Below are 12,307 nucleotides of genomic sequence, written 5' to 3'. Positions count from 1 at the left end.
CCAGAACCTGTTCTCAAATCATGTTAAAAAGGATGTTAAATGCATTTTACTTTCACATAAAAGTAGTGAAAAGTAAACAAAAACGGATTATATCATTGATCTAAATAGAACTGAATAAAACAAAACAAAAACAAAAAACTAAACATCTCAGTGCTGAAATAGTATGCTCTTGAACTGTCTTGAAAACAGACTTAGATTTAAGTGTGCATTTCCTTTTTGTGATTTTGCTCCTGTTTTATCTTCTCTGCCCCTCGATGTTATTGCTCCATCGCTAACATTTAGTGAGTTTAAATACTGGAAGGACATTCCCTGGATTGAAAAGATGAAAACAAATGTCTAATCTAATTGCATGTTCCTCTGTCTGGTCATTAGCTGAGCAGACACCTGACCAAACACCATGGAGGAGAGTAGAGTAAAAACTCTGTCTTTTCGTAGTATTGGCCTGTCACGCTTCTATATCAATTGAATTTATGATTTCAGCAGATGAGAAATGATGATTTAAGGGATATTAAAGTGTACACGCACAGACACAGTCAGCATCTGGAGTAAGTGAATTCATGTGGAACCTGCTCAGTATTGATTACTGAGCAGGTTGTATATTCACATTGGCCACATAGGGTTATAAAAGGGGATTTACAGCTTGGTTTGTTATTGAATGACAAATGATTAGTGATGTCCGATATGAACGTTTTACTGATATCCGTGATACTGATATTGGCCAAACGCATAATTTCCAATTCCAATATCAACCAATACCAATACAGCGGGACAGTGGTGAATACTCACTTGGAGAAAACCAGGCATTGCATCAGAGGAAAACCAGATAATGATTCTTACAGATATTACATAATCATGCTAATACAAGGCTGGTGATGTTTATAATGTGTATAGCTTTGACAAATAGCAACATCGGACATCCCTACGAAAGATGTTGACAGATGATGAAATATTTATTTACAGCCAGCATTAAAAAGGTCTCTTGATAAAAATAAATCAGCTTTTGGGGCATATTTAGAATTTTTTGTTTGTTTGTTTAAGTTTGTTCTTTATGTTTATGCTTGTGTCTATGAGTATTTTGATATTTATATTTATTGTTACAGCTGGTTGTGTATTTGGCCTTAGGTTATTTGTCATTATTACTGTTTGTTAGTTACTAATCCATATGATATCAGCCATACCCACAGAGATCTGTGTTGTTTGTAATTGACTGCTGCTGTAGCACAGTGTTCGGTGCTACGACCTGCCAGTGCTGTAGACTAATGGTCTGTGCTATCTTATGATTCCGGGTGCTATTAAAGAGTCATGAATGTCACAGTGGGAAACCCCAAAAGACATCCACAGCTAAGATGTTCCTGCAAGGCAAAGACAACGTTGGCACCAGGACTCCTGCAGTTATTCACCTATTTATCACTTGAAGAAAAACAAAGTTATGTTATTTGGTAGTTTACACTGAGGTGGAGATTTTGGATTGTGTAGATTCAGATTCTTATGCTTTGTTGATCCTCTGGTATCTCTGTGTACTAATGTTGGTCTGTGCACCGAACAAATAAAATAATTGCACCAATAACACACCAGCTGGTGGACACAGCTGTCAATGAACCAGGACCATGTTCGAGGTGGACTTAGTCTTGTTTGACCTCCAGAGTCCCATTGTGTCCTAAATGTTACTTCTAAAAAGATTATAGGGGAAAATCAAATTATCCACAAAGAAAAAAATAAAGATAAAAATCAGCCCCTACTTTAATCATGTGAGATTTTCTCCTTGTGTGTCCTCCAATTCCCTTGTCGTCGCCCAGAATAACCTCCCAGCGTGCAGATAATCACACTATAAACCTGCCAGGTGGCACCGGTGCCCTATGGGTGTTGGAGCAGCCTGTAGAAAATGAGCCTGCTTACGAAAGCAGGTGTTTCCAGAAATATACAGGCCCCACGGTGTGTCTCTGGGACGTTTGTCTGCTCCGTGACAGATTTTCATATCCCTGCTGTCTGTGTATGACACACATAATGAATAAGGATGGGTATTTTAATCACTGAGAATGTTGGAGTACTTCAAATCCCTTTTTAAAAAACTTGTGCACCAGGTATGTGTGGGACACTGTGATGATTTTAATTGATGGGTGAGACCACTTCACTTTTGTAACTTAGAGACCTCACTTGTTCTTATAGCATTATTTGGTTTATTTATTCTCGTTTTTATACATACATATATTTAGGCCTATAACTGCTGTTTATGTTCAAGTCCTGAAACCCAATTGGAGAAATCAATTTTTGCACTACATCCTCTGTACCCGAAGAGGGCAGCACACTACAGGATAATCTGATGACTCCTGCAATAGACGTGTTGTAAACATAGCATTATTCAAACACATTGAAAAAAGGCAATTTAAAGCATTGACCTTTTAAAATAAAGTTTATATTTTACATAATACAATGTACTTTTTTCTAGATAGTTTTAATACGGATTTTCCTCTGTGATGCTGACAAACGTACAGCGCTGCTGAGCCTGTTTACCACTGACGGTGACAAATGTGTTTACAGTCAAACACATTAATAGCTTATCGAATACCTCACGTTTCTTCTAACCTCTTATGAGTGATGTTGTCATAAATTCATAAATGCCTGCACTGCAGTAGTATCTTAATGACCCTCAACCACGGCACAACATCACCATGTGACGACTGGGTGTAACTATAGGAAACTAGACTGCTGCTTATTTCTGTTGGACATTGGTATAAGTGTTCATCAGGTGTTGGATTTCATTTGTTTTCAGTGGAAACTCTTGGTTTTTTTTTGGGTTTTTTTCTGTTTTTTCACCTCAAGCCATTTTTTGTTGACTGTCAGCGTGTTCAGTATTCATATAATACCCAGTTGTAGCATGTTTCTCTAAGTAAGGCTGCAGCATTTACTGTATTTACAGCTTTGGGTATACATGGCTCGATGCTCTCCCTTGTGTTCTCCCACCGTCAAAGCTGCCAGGTCCAGCATATGTTGAGCTGTGTAATGTATATGTGCTGTTTCCTCACCTCCCTGTTTATCCTCTTACATGCTCCAGTGCTCTGCATAGCTGCACATCCCTTTTTATAATAAATAAATAAATAAAACAGCTAAATTACACCGCCTTTAGATGCTACAACAGGCACAGGAAGCTAAGAAAACTAAAACAGTGTGTTATTCTTTTTCTGTCGGCAAAACAAATAAAAAAATAATCTGTCTTTTTAAATTGCACACACGTCTAAAACGATTTGTGGCAACTTGTGACCTTTGTTTTTAATTGTCTCATCTGTCTTTTTCCACTCACATCAATGGTGCCAAACTTCAGGAGTACTCTTGCAAAATTGAGCAACAGGCAGCAGAACCCACTCATCTTATTACTGATTAATGCGTTGGTAGAGAAAATATCTTTGGCTCTGTTTACACTTCATTCAAGGAAAGTGACTATTTAAAACAAATCTATAATTTCTGCAGACAGCCTTATTTTAAATGCTGCCCACGATGGTTTATACTTCCATCAGCTGCCTTTGTGCTTTGAGTGTTTTATGTTTAAAGTTTACAGGTGAGTCAGCAACTACCCCCAGTGAATGTCAAACCAATCTGAGAGATGTGTGTACTGTATATAATAAACGGGCTGGAGAACAGGTCAAAATCCTTATGTGAATTTTTGTCATCAGACTTTTGGGACATCAGCAGCATGGTATGATGAATGATCTTTAAAAAAGATCTTCTTTTATTATCCATTTTTAAGCAGTATCTATAACATGTATTAAGGCCTCTTGTGACAAAATGACATTTAAGGTGCATTATTATTATTATTATTTTATCAGGCTGGCATTCAGAGGGGTTTTTGTTAAAGAAGATTGTTTGTAATATTTTGGTTTGTTCTCTATGGTTGTGCTTTATGACCCTTTGTATAGAAAATTCTATTCCTCATTACCTCTTATTGATCCTTAACCTATAGGTTGAGCATTCTCTCCCAGCGTTTACAGGCACTGCTCAACGCTCCTGGTACAGTTTAGTCCACCAGTCACTGTGATTCATGATTAGAAATAAGGAAATCCATAACAGAGTTCTGCAGTTTCCCACGTGTCCTTGAGTTTAGGTATATACAAGTCAAATCGAAGAGAGATTTAATAATGTGTTTTTGTTATCGTAATGACCCAGAGTCTGGTAAACCAGCGTGACTTCTATTTAAATTTATTTCCTGGTTCAGTCTAGTGTGTAGGTGGAAATGAAGAAAAGCAATGATGGATTACAGGTGAAGTTGAGGCCGTGTGAAGCCTCACTGGACCGATGTGATGCAGGCGTGTACTGCTGTTGTTTTCACTTTATTCCTACATGAACTAGATGAAGTAGTGCTGCAGAAAAACTAGAAGAAACACAACAGCGAGTCTTTTTCACGGTACATGCTGCAATAGGTGACAGTTGGTGAGAAATTGTTGCACATTGTTCAGAACTACTGACTTTGACTTATAGAAATGCAGCATTTAGCATAAATCACAAACATGTTGATCTGCATATCTGTGCAGAATCAGTACTGTTGCCCTGACACCATTTTGAACAAATTCATACAGTATTTTAATTTCTCTCCTCACCATTACCGAGTACTCATACTTGTCTGGATTTAGTTTCACTAATAATAAATGACACACAACGCTAGTTAAAATATGTCTCAACAGAAAAAGTGGCTTGGTGAAGTGTAAACGCTTCATCAACCTACTGTGGTTAAACTGAAGAGAGACATTAGTGTTTTCAGTCCTATTACACATTCACAGACAATTGGTTTATTTGCTTACTTACTGTTAGTCATGCTCCTGTCTGCCACCCTGATGTAAAAATACCTCAAACTGCTTAGATCGCTGACCTACATAAATGAAGTTTCTATGAGCTTGATGAGACACTGGACTGCAGTAGAAAAACACACATGAGCTGAACTGTGCAGCAGGTTGTGGTTAAAAAACAAAACAAAACCCATTGTGGAGTAGCTGGTCGGTAGAACAGCATGTATTTGTTAGTACATTCACGAGTATTTGAATATGAGATATGGTCAGCTACTGATACCAGTGGGTGGGGAAGTGGGTATGTGCAAATACTTGATAAGCCCTTTCTGTAAAGTGACGCTGTCCCTGTTATCATATGTGACTTTTATTGTTCGTGTACATGTTTTTTATGGTGTGTTACTGACGCTGGAGCCTTGACTTCATTACGATAACTCCTGAGGGATTATTAAAGTCCTGTCTGTCTGGTACAGGTTTCAGTGCATCTATGTTTTGAGGTGTTTGTGGTCAGCGATTGTTTATAGTGGGCTGTATAGAAGAAATCTAGAGTTAACAGATAGAAAGAGAGTTAACAGAATCAGAAACCAGTGAACGTGACTAATCATCTTATTTCTAATGATTCAGCCTTTGATTTAATAGTCAATTACTCATCAATGGCTTTTTAATTGTTGCAGCCCATCGTGAGTGGCACAAAAGTTTCCCACTGACATTGCAGTACACTCACTGTTCTCCCCAACAACCCGACAAAGGCTTCATATATCACCCAGCTGAAGCACACACCATCGGAGAAGCACTTTCCTTTAGGTCACACAACAGTAGGTCTACCGCTCTCCTTTTCACACTTGGCCAAGATCAGCAGCCTGCTGCTGATAAAAAGGGATTAGTAGCTAACAACCGGGGGATTAGTCAGAAGAATGGGCAACCTCATCAGACCCTGTTGTTAGCAAAACAACCCTAAAGAAGACTTGACAGACAATAACGCTCAACTGTCCATTCAGTTAATTGGACGATAACTGAGATGCAGGGTGGGGCGGTGCGGCTTGTCCACACTGTAACCAAGCCTGTTTCCTGTTTTTCTTTTTTTGTCAAAGCTATACACATTGTAAACATCATTAAAGATGCAGGTGTGACCACGTGAAGGTGTGTTGACAGTGTGTTTCAAAAGAACAGAAATGTGAGCCTGTGGTCTGTTATTGTTGAAAAACAAGCAGATGAGCTGCTCATCCATCCAGTCTTTGTGTGTGAAAGTAAGAGAATCAATATAAAAATAAATCTATAATTCTTGTGTTGATCTAAACATTTAGCATGTAATGCTTTCATTTTATTTGCTTCTTTTCTTACATCATTTGTGGCTTTTAAAACAATTTTAAAGGTAGAAAACCGAGAGGAGAATTTCAAGATTTCTGGACAGTATAGTAATTTTAAAGGTAGAAAACCTGGAGATATATGTTTTTATATTGCAATTTGGCAGAAGAATTTCAAGATTTCTGGACAGTATAGCACAGCTTTAGTATCAGTTAATCATTGGCTATTGGCATTGGTTGAATATTGTGAATATGGACTGTGTTTAGAAAGTGTGTCACCTTCAGTGGAAATGGTGTTCATACCAGGAACCACACAATAGGTTTTAAAAATAAACTTGGTGGAATCCAAATGAAGACTGATGAACAGCGAAAGGTCTTTAAGCGACGATTGTGGTTAGTGGAGCAGGAGCTCCTGCCCAATATCATTCCTGCAGTAGTCGTGTGGCCCTGAATGTACTTTATCTCCCAGTGCTTCCCTCTAACCTGTCCACCTTCTTTTCTTCTCATGTCCTCCTTTTTCACCACCCCCCCTACAGTTGTTTCCCTCTAACCTACTTCAGTCAAGTGTTTGGATTCCACCAGTGGCCAGCACTCACTATAAATAGCGCCCCTCAGATTGATACCTGGTACAATGAAACCTGGTAAGCCTTTGGCTGCTGCCGGGCACAGATGACTTTGCTGTGTTTCTGTTGATGGGCTTTAACACACCTGTCCCCGGCGCTGTCCCATTTATCCCTGCTGCCTGTTTGTCAGGCTCCATCCAAGCAGCAGTCACATGTTGATTGTCAGGCCTGAAAGACCACGTAAGTTATTACATACACCTAGTATCTAACAAGGGTGTGACGTATGTAATGATCTCCATGACGGATAGATGTCCCAGGCCAGCTGTAATCAGGAGATTCTGGATATTTATGGGAGGTGGCGAGTGTTTTTCATGAGCCTCAGCTGTCAGCTGGATGACTAGACATTAAACCATGTCTGGTGGAACTTCTGCCTTCAGTTATATTACTTGGTGCCTTTAACATCATAATGTTGTATAAAACAACAGCTTTGGTGAGTTGGTTATTTCAGCTTTTTACAGACTAACTACTCTCAAATGTAACCTTGAGTTGCTCCATAGACTGTACATTTGTGTCATTAAAGGATGTAAATATGTAAATATGTTCAATAGAAAAAGGAGGCATCTAGTGGTTTTGAATGTTCAAAAATAGCAAATGGGGTTGGAATCTCTTGATACCCACCAATTCAATTCGATTATGAAATTATTATAAAGGCATAAAACAACCAAATCATTTGTGCCATTAACTTTTATTAATGCAAAACAAGCAGCATATCCATCTCGGTATTAGAAGACAAACAGAATTATGACTAATGAATGTTTTGTCTCTGAATGACTCCCCTGGTCAGACATAAATTGTGGTCTAAGAAATAAAAACTTGAAAAAACATGTTGGTTAAATTAAGTTAGTTCTATTCAAAAACATAAAAAAAGCACATCACATACTGTGCTAATAATGTCGAGAATTGCATTACTTGTGTAGTATGCTAAGACAGATGTACATGTCATGTATCCTGTCCACTTCACATCCAGGGTGACCTTTATAATGTTACTGAAAACAGGTAAACACAGGAAATATGTTTTTTTAGATACATGTCCTGAGTGTGTATAGAATGTTGTATTACATGAGTTGAAAAGTCAAATGGAACGTTTTCTGAAATGGCCACATCAGTGTGTAGAATGAAGCTTGCTGCTTTGGGTTTTTTTTAAAGCATCACACAGAGACTTGGCATACTGTATCACTTGACTCTGTGTGTTTGTGTTTGTGTTTTTACTTGAATGGAAGTCACAAAGGAAATTACATTTTATGTTCACAGCAGCAGAAGCAGCTGTTTGGTATGTACACTATAGTAGAACAGTGTTTACGCAGTAGGAAGTAGCTTTGTCCTCCTGCAGCATTTCGACAGCTGGACTAGTGGAGCTGAAAATGCCCCGATCCAAACTTTCTATCGTTGATGTGATCATTACAAGCCAGCCTTGACAGGCGACAATAAAGATCAACTCCAGTCCACGCAAACACAATCCATCACCAAACTTTTACCTAGACTCTATTGCAGCATTTTTTTCTGCGAGACAGTCTCGGAGTCACGTCAATGACAAGTTTAATGCACGTGTCGGCAGATGGCTGCGACAACCTGTCATTCTGAAAAGAGACTTGAAATGAGATTTAAGTCGTACTGGGAGCACGTCTGTGACGCAGCGGTCCAACAGTGCATCTGCTGGCTGATTCTGCCCAAATGACAGAAACTGCAATTTGTCTTACTCTTCCGCCTGTTATTGGATAATGTCAGAATTGTACACCAGGAAAGTGTCATCAATTACCTGTCGACATGACATTTCCCTGTATAAATCTGTAACAACATAGTCATTTTGTCAAATATTAGAGTATTTTCCTAGATAGATGGATGGATGGATGGATGGAAGTGTGGTGGTGGAAAGCACAAAAGAGTTGAACCTAAACTTATCAAAGTAGACAATTTGGAGAAACTTGAGCACCACTTCTCATAGATTACATAAACTGTGAAACTTTTTTAAGTTGATTAAATAAAAATCTGACTTTAGGAGACTTTGTAGGAATAATTTCTACCTTCTGGGGATTTTCATGGCTCCATCCATTTGAATATTATCCAGTTTCTGCTGATTATGTGCGTGTGGTGCCAATACCCTGAGGATAAGCTTTCGAGATGATAGAGCTGAGATACCACACTGTGTAGTGTTCTTGATGACCAAGAAGGGATATCTGGTAAAAGATGCACAATGGACAGTGAAAGGAGACATTGAGACCATTTAGGAGAAGAGAACAGAGGGGAATAATGAGTGGAAGGAATGCTGTAAGTAATAGATAAGAACTATGCAATGCAGGAGAGGACAGATGGTTGAAGGTTGAAGCTTTGTCCAAAATGGCAGAGGAAGTTAGATTTTTGTTTTGTTTTTACAGCTTGGTGCTGGCAGCCCACAAACCAAAAGGAAACCTTCTCCTCTGGGACACGGGCAGAAATCTGTTTGAACAGCCTGTCACAGCTGTTCCAGGGAATATGAACACGTTCAGCAATCACTTAAACTATGAGAGTGAGCCTTATGTTGGTTCCTTTTAGGTTTACATTAAAATAACAGGTACATATATAGAGGGTGGATATTAAATATGTATTCAAAAATACAGCATATATTTTCAAGTGTAACATAGTAAAGTAAACTATCATTTCCCCTTTGATATAGTTTCAAAAATATAAAACAAAACTGCAAAAAAATCCAAAACAAATTTAGTTGCAAATAGGTGGCTCACGGTTCAGATGCCGACCGTGGCTTGTCAGTTGAGTGCCACTGGTATTGTATATTGTTTGTGTTGTTGAGCACTAGTTGGGATTCCCATCAGTGGCATTCATACAATTTAGACTATACATTAACTTTGTTGTCGAAACTAAAATACACCAACTGTTGATGTGAATGCCATTGGTCATTATAATTGTCCCATATAATCTGTAGAGTCAATGAGGAAGTAAATTTGTTATACCAATAAAAAAATATTGAAAGCCAGTCACTGAAAGCAAGCCTTAAATTTGACATTCAGTATACTTTATATTCATTCATAACCCAATTTATAAGTTTGCCTTGACCTTGGAGAATATTATTATTTATCTAATGCTATCACAACAACAACAACATGTGCCTGCATGTACAGCAGGGTCTTATCAGCCCCTGGTAGCACAGATCCAATCCAGAATATTCTTTTGAAGTGACACTTCCAGGGTTTTCTCACTTTCACGGAGCAGCAGACAGGGGATGTCTCACTGAGACAGCAGCACATTAAGGACAAGCTCTATATTTGCTGCTGGGCTGATGGCACCAGTCCTGTTTATTCTCTCTTGGTAGGAGAGGCTGGAAGTATCATTGCTCCCCATGGATGTGGCCCATCCTTCTTAAGTAACTGCCGTATTTTGTGCATGTCGGGTCCATCGTGTGGTGTGTACTTGGCAGAATTTAGGTCAGCAAACCAAACCAGACTCCCCCCTCCCCCACCTCCTGCAATACACCAAATAAAATGAGGTCATGGAAAGGAATAGGGCAGCAGCTGGCCTCCAGAGCTTTTTAACATGGCACAATTTATGCGTTGTTATGACACTTGACTCCATCTGAACACTAACAGATCCACTCGCTTGTATAAATTGTCTGCCTTAAAATTCTACTTCCACCACACACTATAGACCTGACTTGAAGGCCAAGAATGCCGTTCTGTTTGTGAACCACCTGTGATGCCAACACTCCTGTAATTTGGCCTGTAATTTAAGCATGAATTAAGCGTCAATTGGGTTTTTTCACAAAGGCCTTAAATGAACATTTATTAAACAAAAGTGGTTTGGTTCACAAAGTTTGGGCTGGACAGCTATTGCTATGGTGGTGTGTATCAAATACATACATTTCATCTTTCATCTAAGTCTCATCATTTGAGCCCCTTTTGGAAAAATGTATTATTATTTGTGATTTTATTTCCTTCTTTTCAATTAAATTAGGATATCAAAATGAAATTCAAGTTAAAGTGGTTGGAGGGGCAAAGTTCCACTTTTATGATAATATTACAAAATTTTATGGCATCAAAAAAAATTTAACAAGAAATATGCAATAAACTGTAATAAGCATTATTACATTCTGTAACACGTGAGTTCACCCTTGACACACACCAACGCCAACACAGATGATAGTTCAACAGACTTTATTGCACCAGTCCCAAAAGTGCTCCTGTGCCGTGCTTGTCTTTTCCGTTGAGGTATCGTGGGTTTGTTTCTTGCCCTCCTCCCTGGTCCCGGGTCCTACTAATATAGCGAGAGGCTTGATTACTCAAATTGCGCTCACCTGTGTGCGGGGTTGCACATGCGTTGCCACTCCCTAGCTCTCCCTGCTGTAGCTGAAGTACAGCTGTAGTGCCCCACACATACAAATATTAGTCATCATTGTATTACCTAGCTTAGGGGCTGACAGTGTTTGATAAGCTAACTCAGACGGTTGCCTAACTCTGTTGGTAGCCCAACCCACCGCAGAGCTCCATGACCTGCATTTAACCTTGACGCTTCTCAAATACATATTCAGTTGTATGGCAAAATCCCTGCTCAGGAACAGGTCCTGTATAAGTGTCTAAGGAAACAGTAAAAAGAACTGAGGATTAACTTTATAGGATTTTCTGGGCTAACTTACATTGGATGTTTGCATACTGGCTTTAGGTTACTGTTTTGGGCATTATATTGCTGTGTGATCAAAAGTGTTTGCATACGAGAGTTGAACAGTGCATAATGTCACAGCACTGTGATGGTGACGAAAATAGAGTTTCTATATATACTCGTGGTGCAACAGCTCCAAGTAATTCCCTCGTTGTTTCCTAATTGACCTTGATTACGTCCTAACAACCACCAGTTGATGGAACGCACATTTTTGTAAAACAGCTCATATTTACCCACCACATAAATCCCACGTGATGCATTTCCTGCCATTTCCAAGAGTGCTTACTGGCACTCTGCTCCTTCTGATGGATTTCAAACTTGATGGCCTTCCAGTAATTACTGTACTAATGATCATTTGTACTGCATGGCGGTGGCTGTAATTTGCCCCATCCCCATGGCAGCGACTAAGTTGTTTTATTTTTCTCATCTTAGAGGCAGTCATATGGTAAATGGGTTTTTTGCACAGGAGGATGGTGCTGTGTGCCCCAGTGTTGAGAGATGAGCTGTAGCTGCAGAATCAGAGAATGGTGTTTCTTGATAGGAAGATCTTGTCATTTTTTTACTGAAATGTTTTGTCCAGGGTTTTTTCTTGGATAATTCATTTCTCAGAGGCTATTCTTTCTTTCTTTTGCAGCACTATTATTGGCTTCTTTAATAAAAAATACTAAATAAACTGATACCTACCAATACTAATACTAAAAAACACATATCAATAAAATTGTGGTCCTGATTGATTCTAGAACTCCAGTGAGAGACAAAGAAAAATATAGTCCACAAATACAGTAAATAATCATGTACACATTCATTAAAACAAACCCTGAGCTATTTTAAATCTTTGAAACTTCATGGGTAACTAGAGCAAAACTTGTTTCCGTTTGGAAAACTGATAAATTTGACATCCATCAAGGATGCATTTTAATTAAACTGCATAATTAATGAGAGATCCACAGTTATTTATATTTAT

General features: G+C 38.8%; 1 protein-coding gene across 2 annotated transcripts in view; it reads left to right on the top strand.

Annotated features, from left to right (window-relative positions):
- kcnip4a (potassium voltage-gated channel interacting protein 4a) overlaps positions 1-12,307 on the top strand; it is a 112,520-nt gene that overhangs the window by 17,714 nt on the left and 82,499 nt on the right. The gene's annotated exons all lie outside the window — the stretch shown is intronic.

This window comes from Cynoglossus semilaevis, chromosome 1, assembly GCF_000523025.1.
Source record: "Cynoglossus semilaevis isolate Cse_v1.0 chromosome 1, Cse_v1.0, whole genome shotgun sequence".
NCBI lineage: Eukaryota > Metazoa > Chordata > Actinopteri > Pleuronectiformes > Cynoglossidae > Cynoglossus > Cynoglossus semilaevis.
This window is presented reverse-complemented; position numbering and strand designations above follow the sequence as displayed.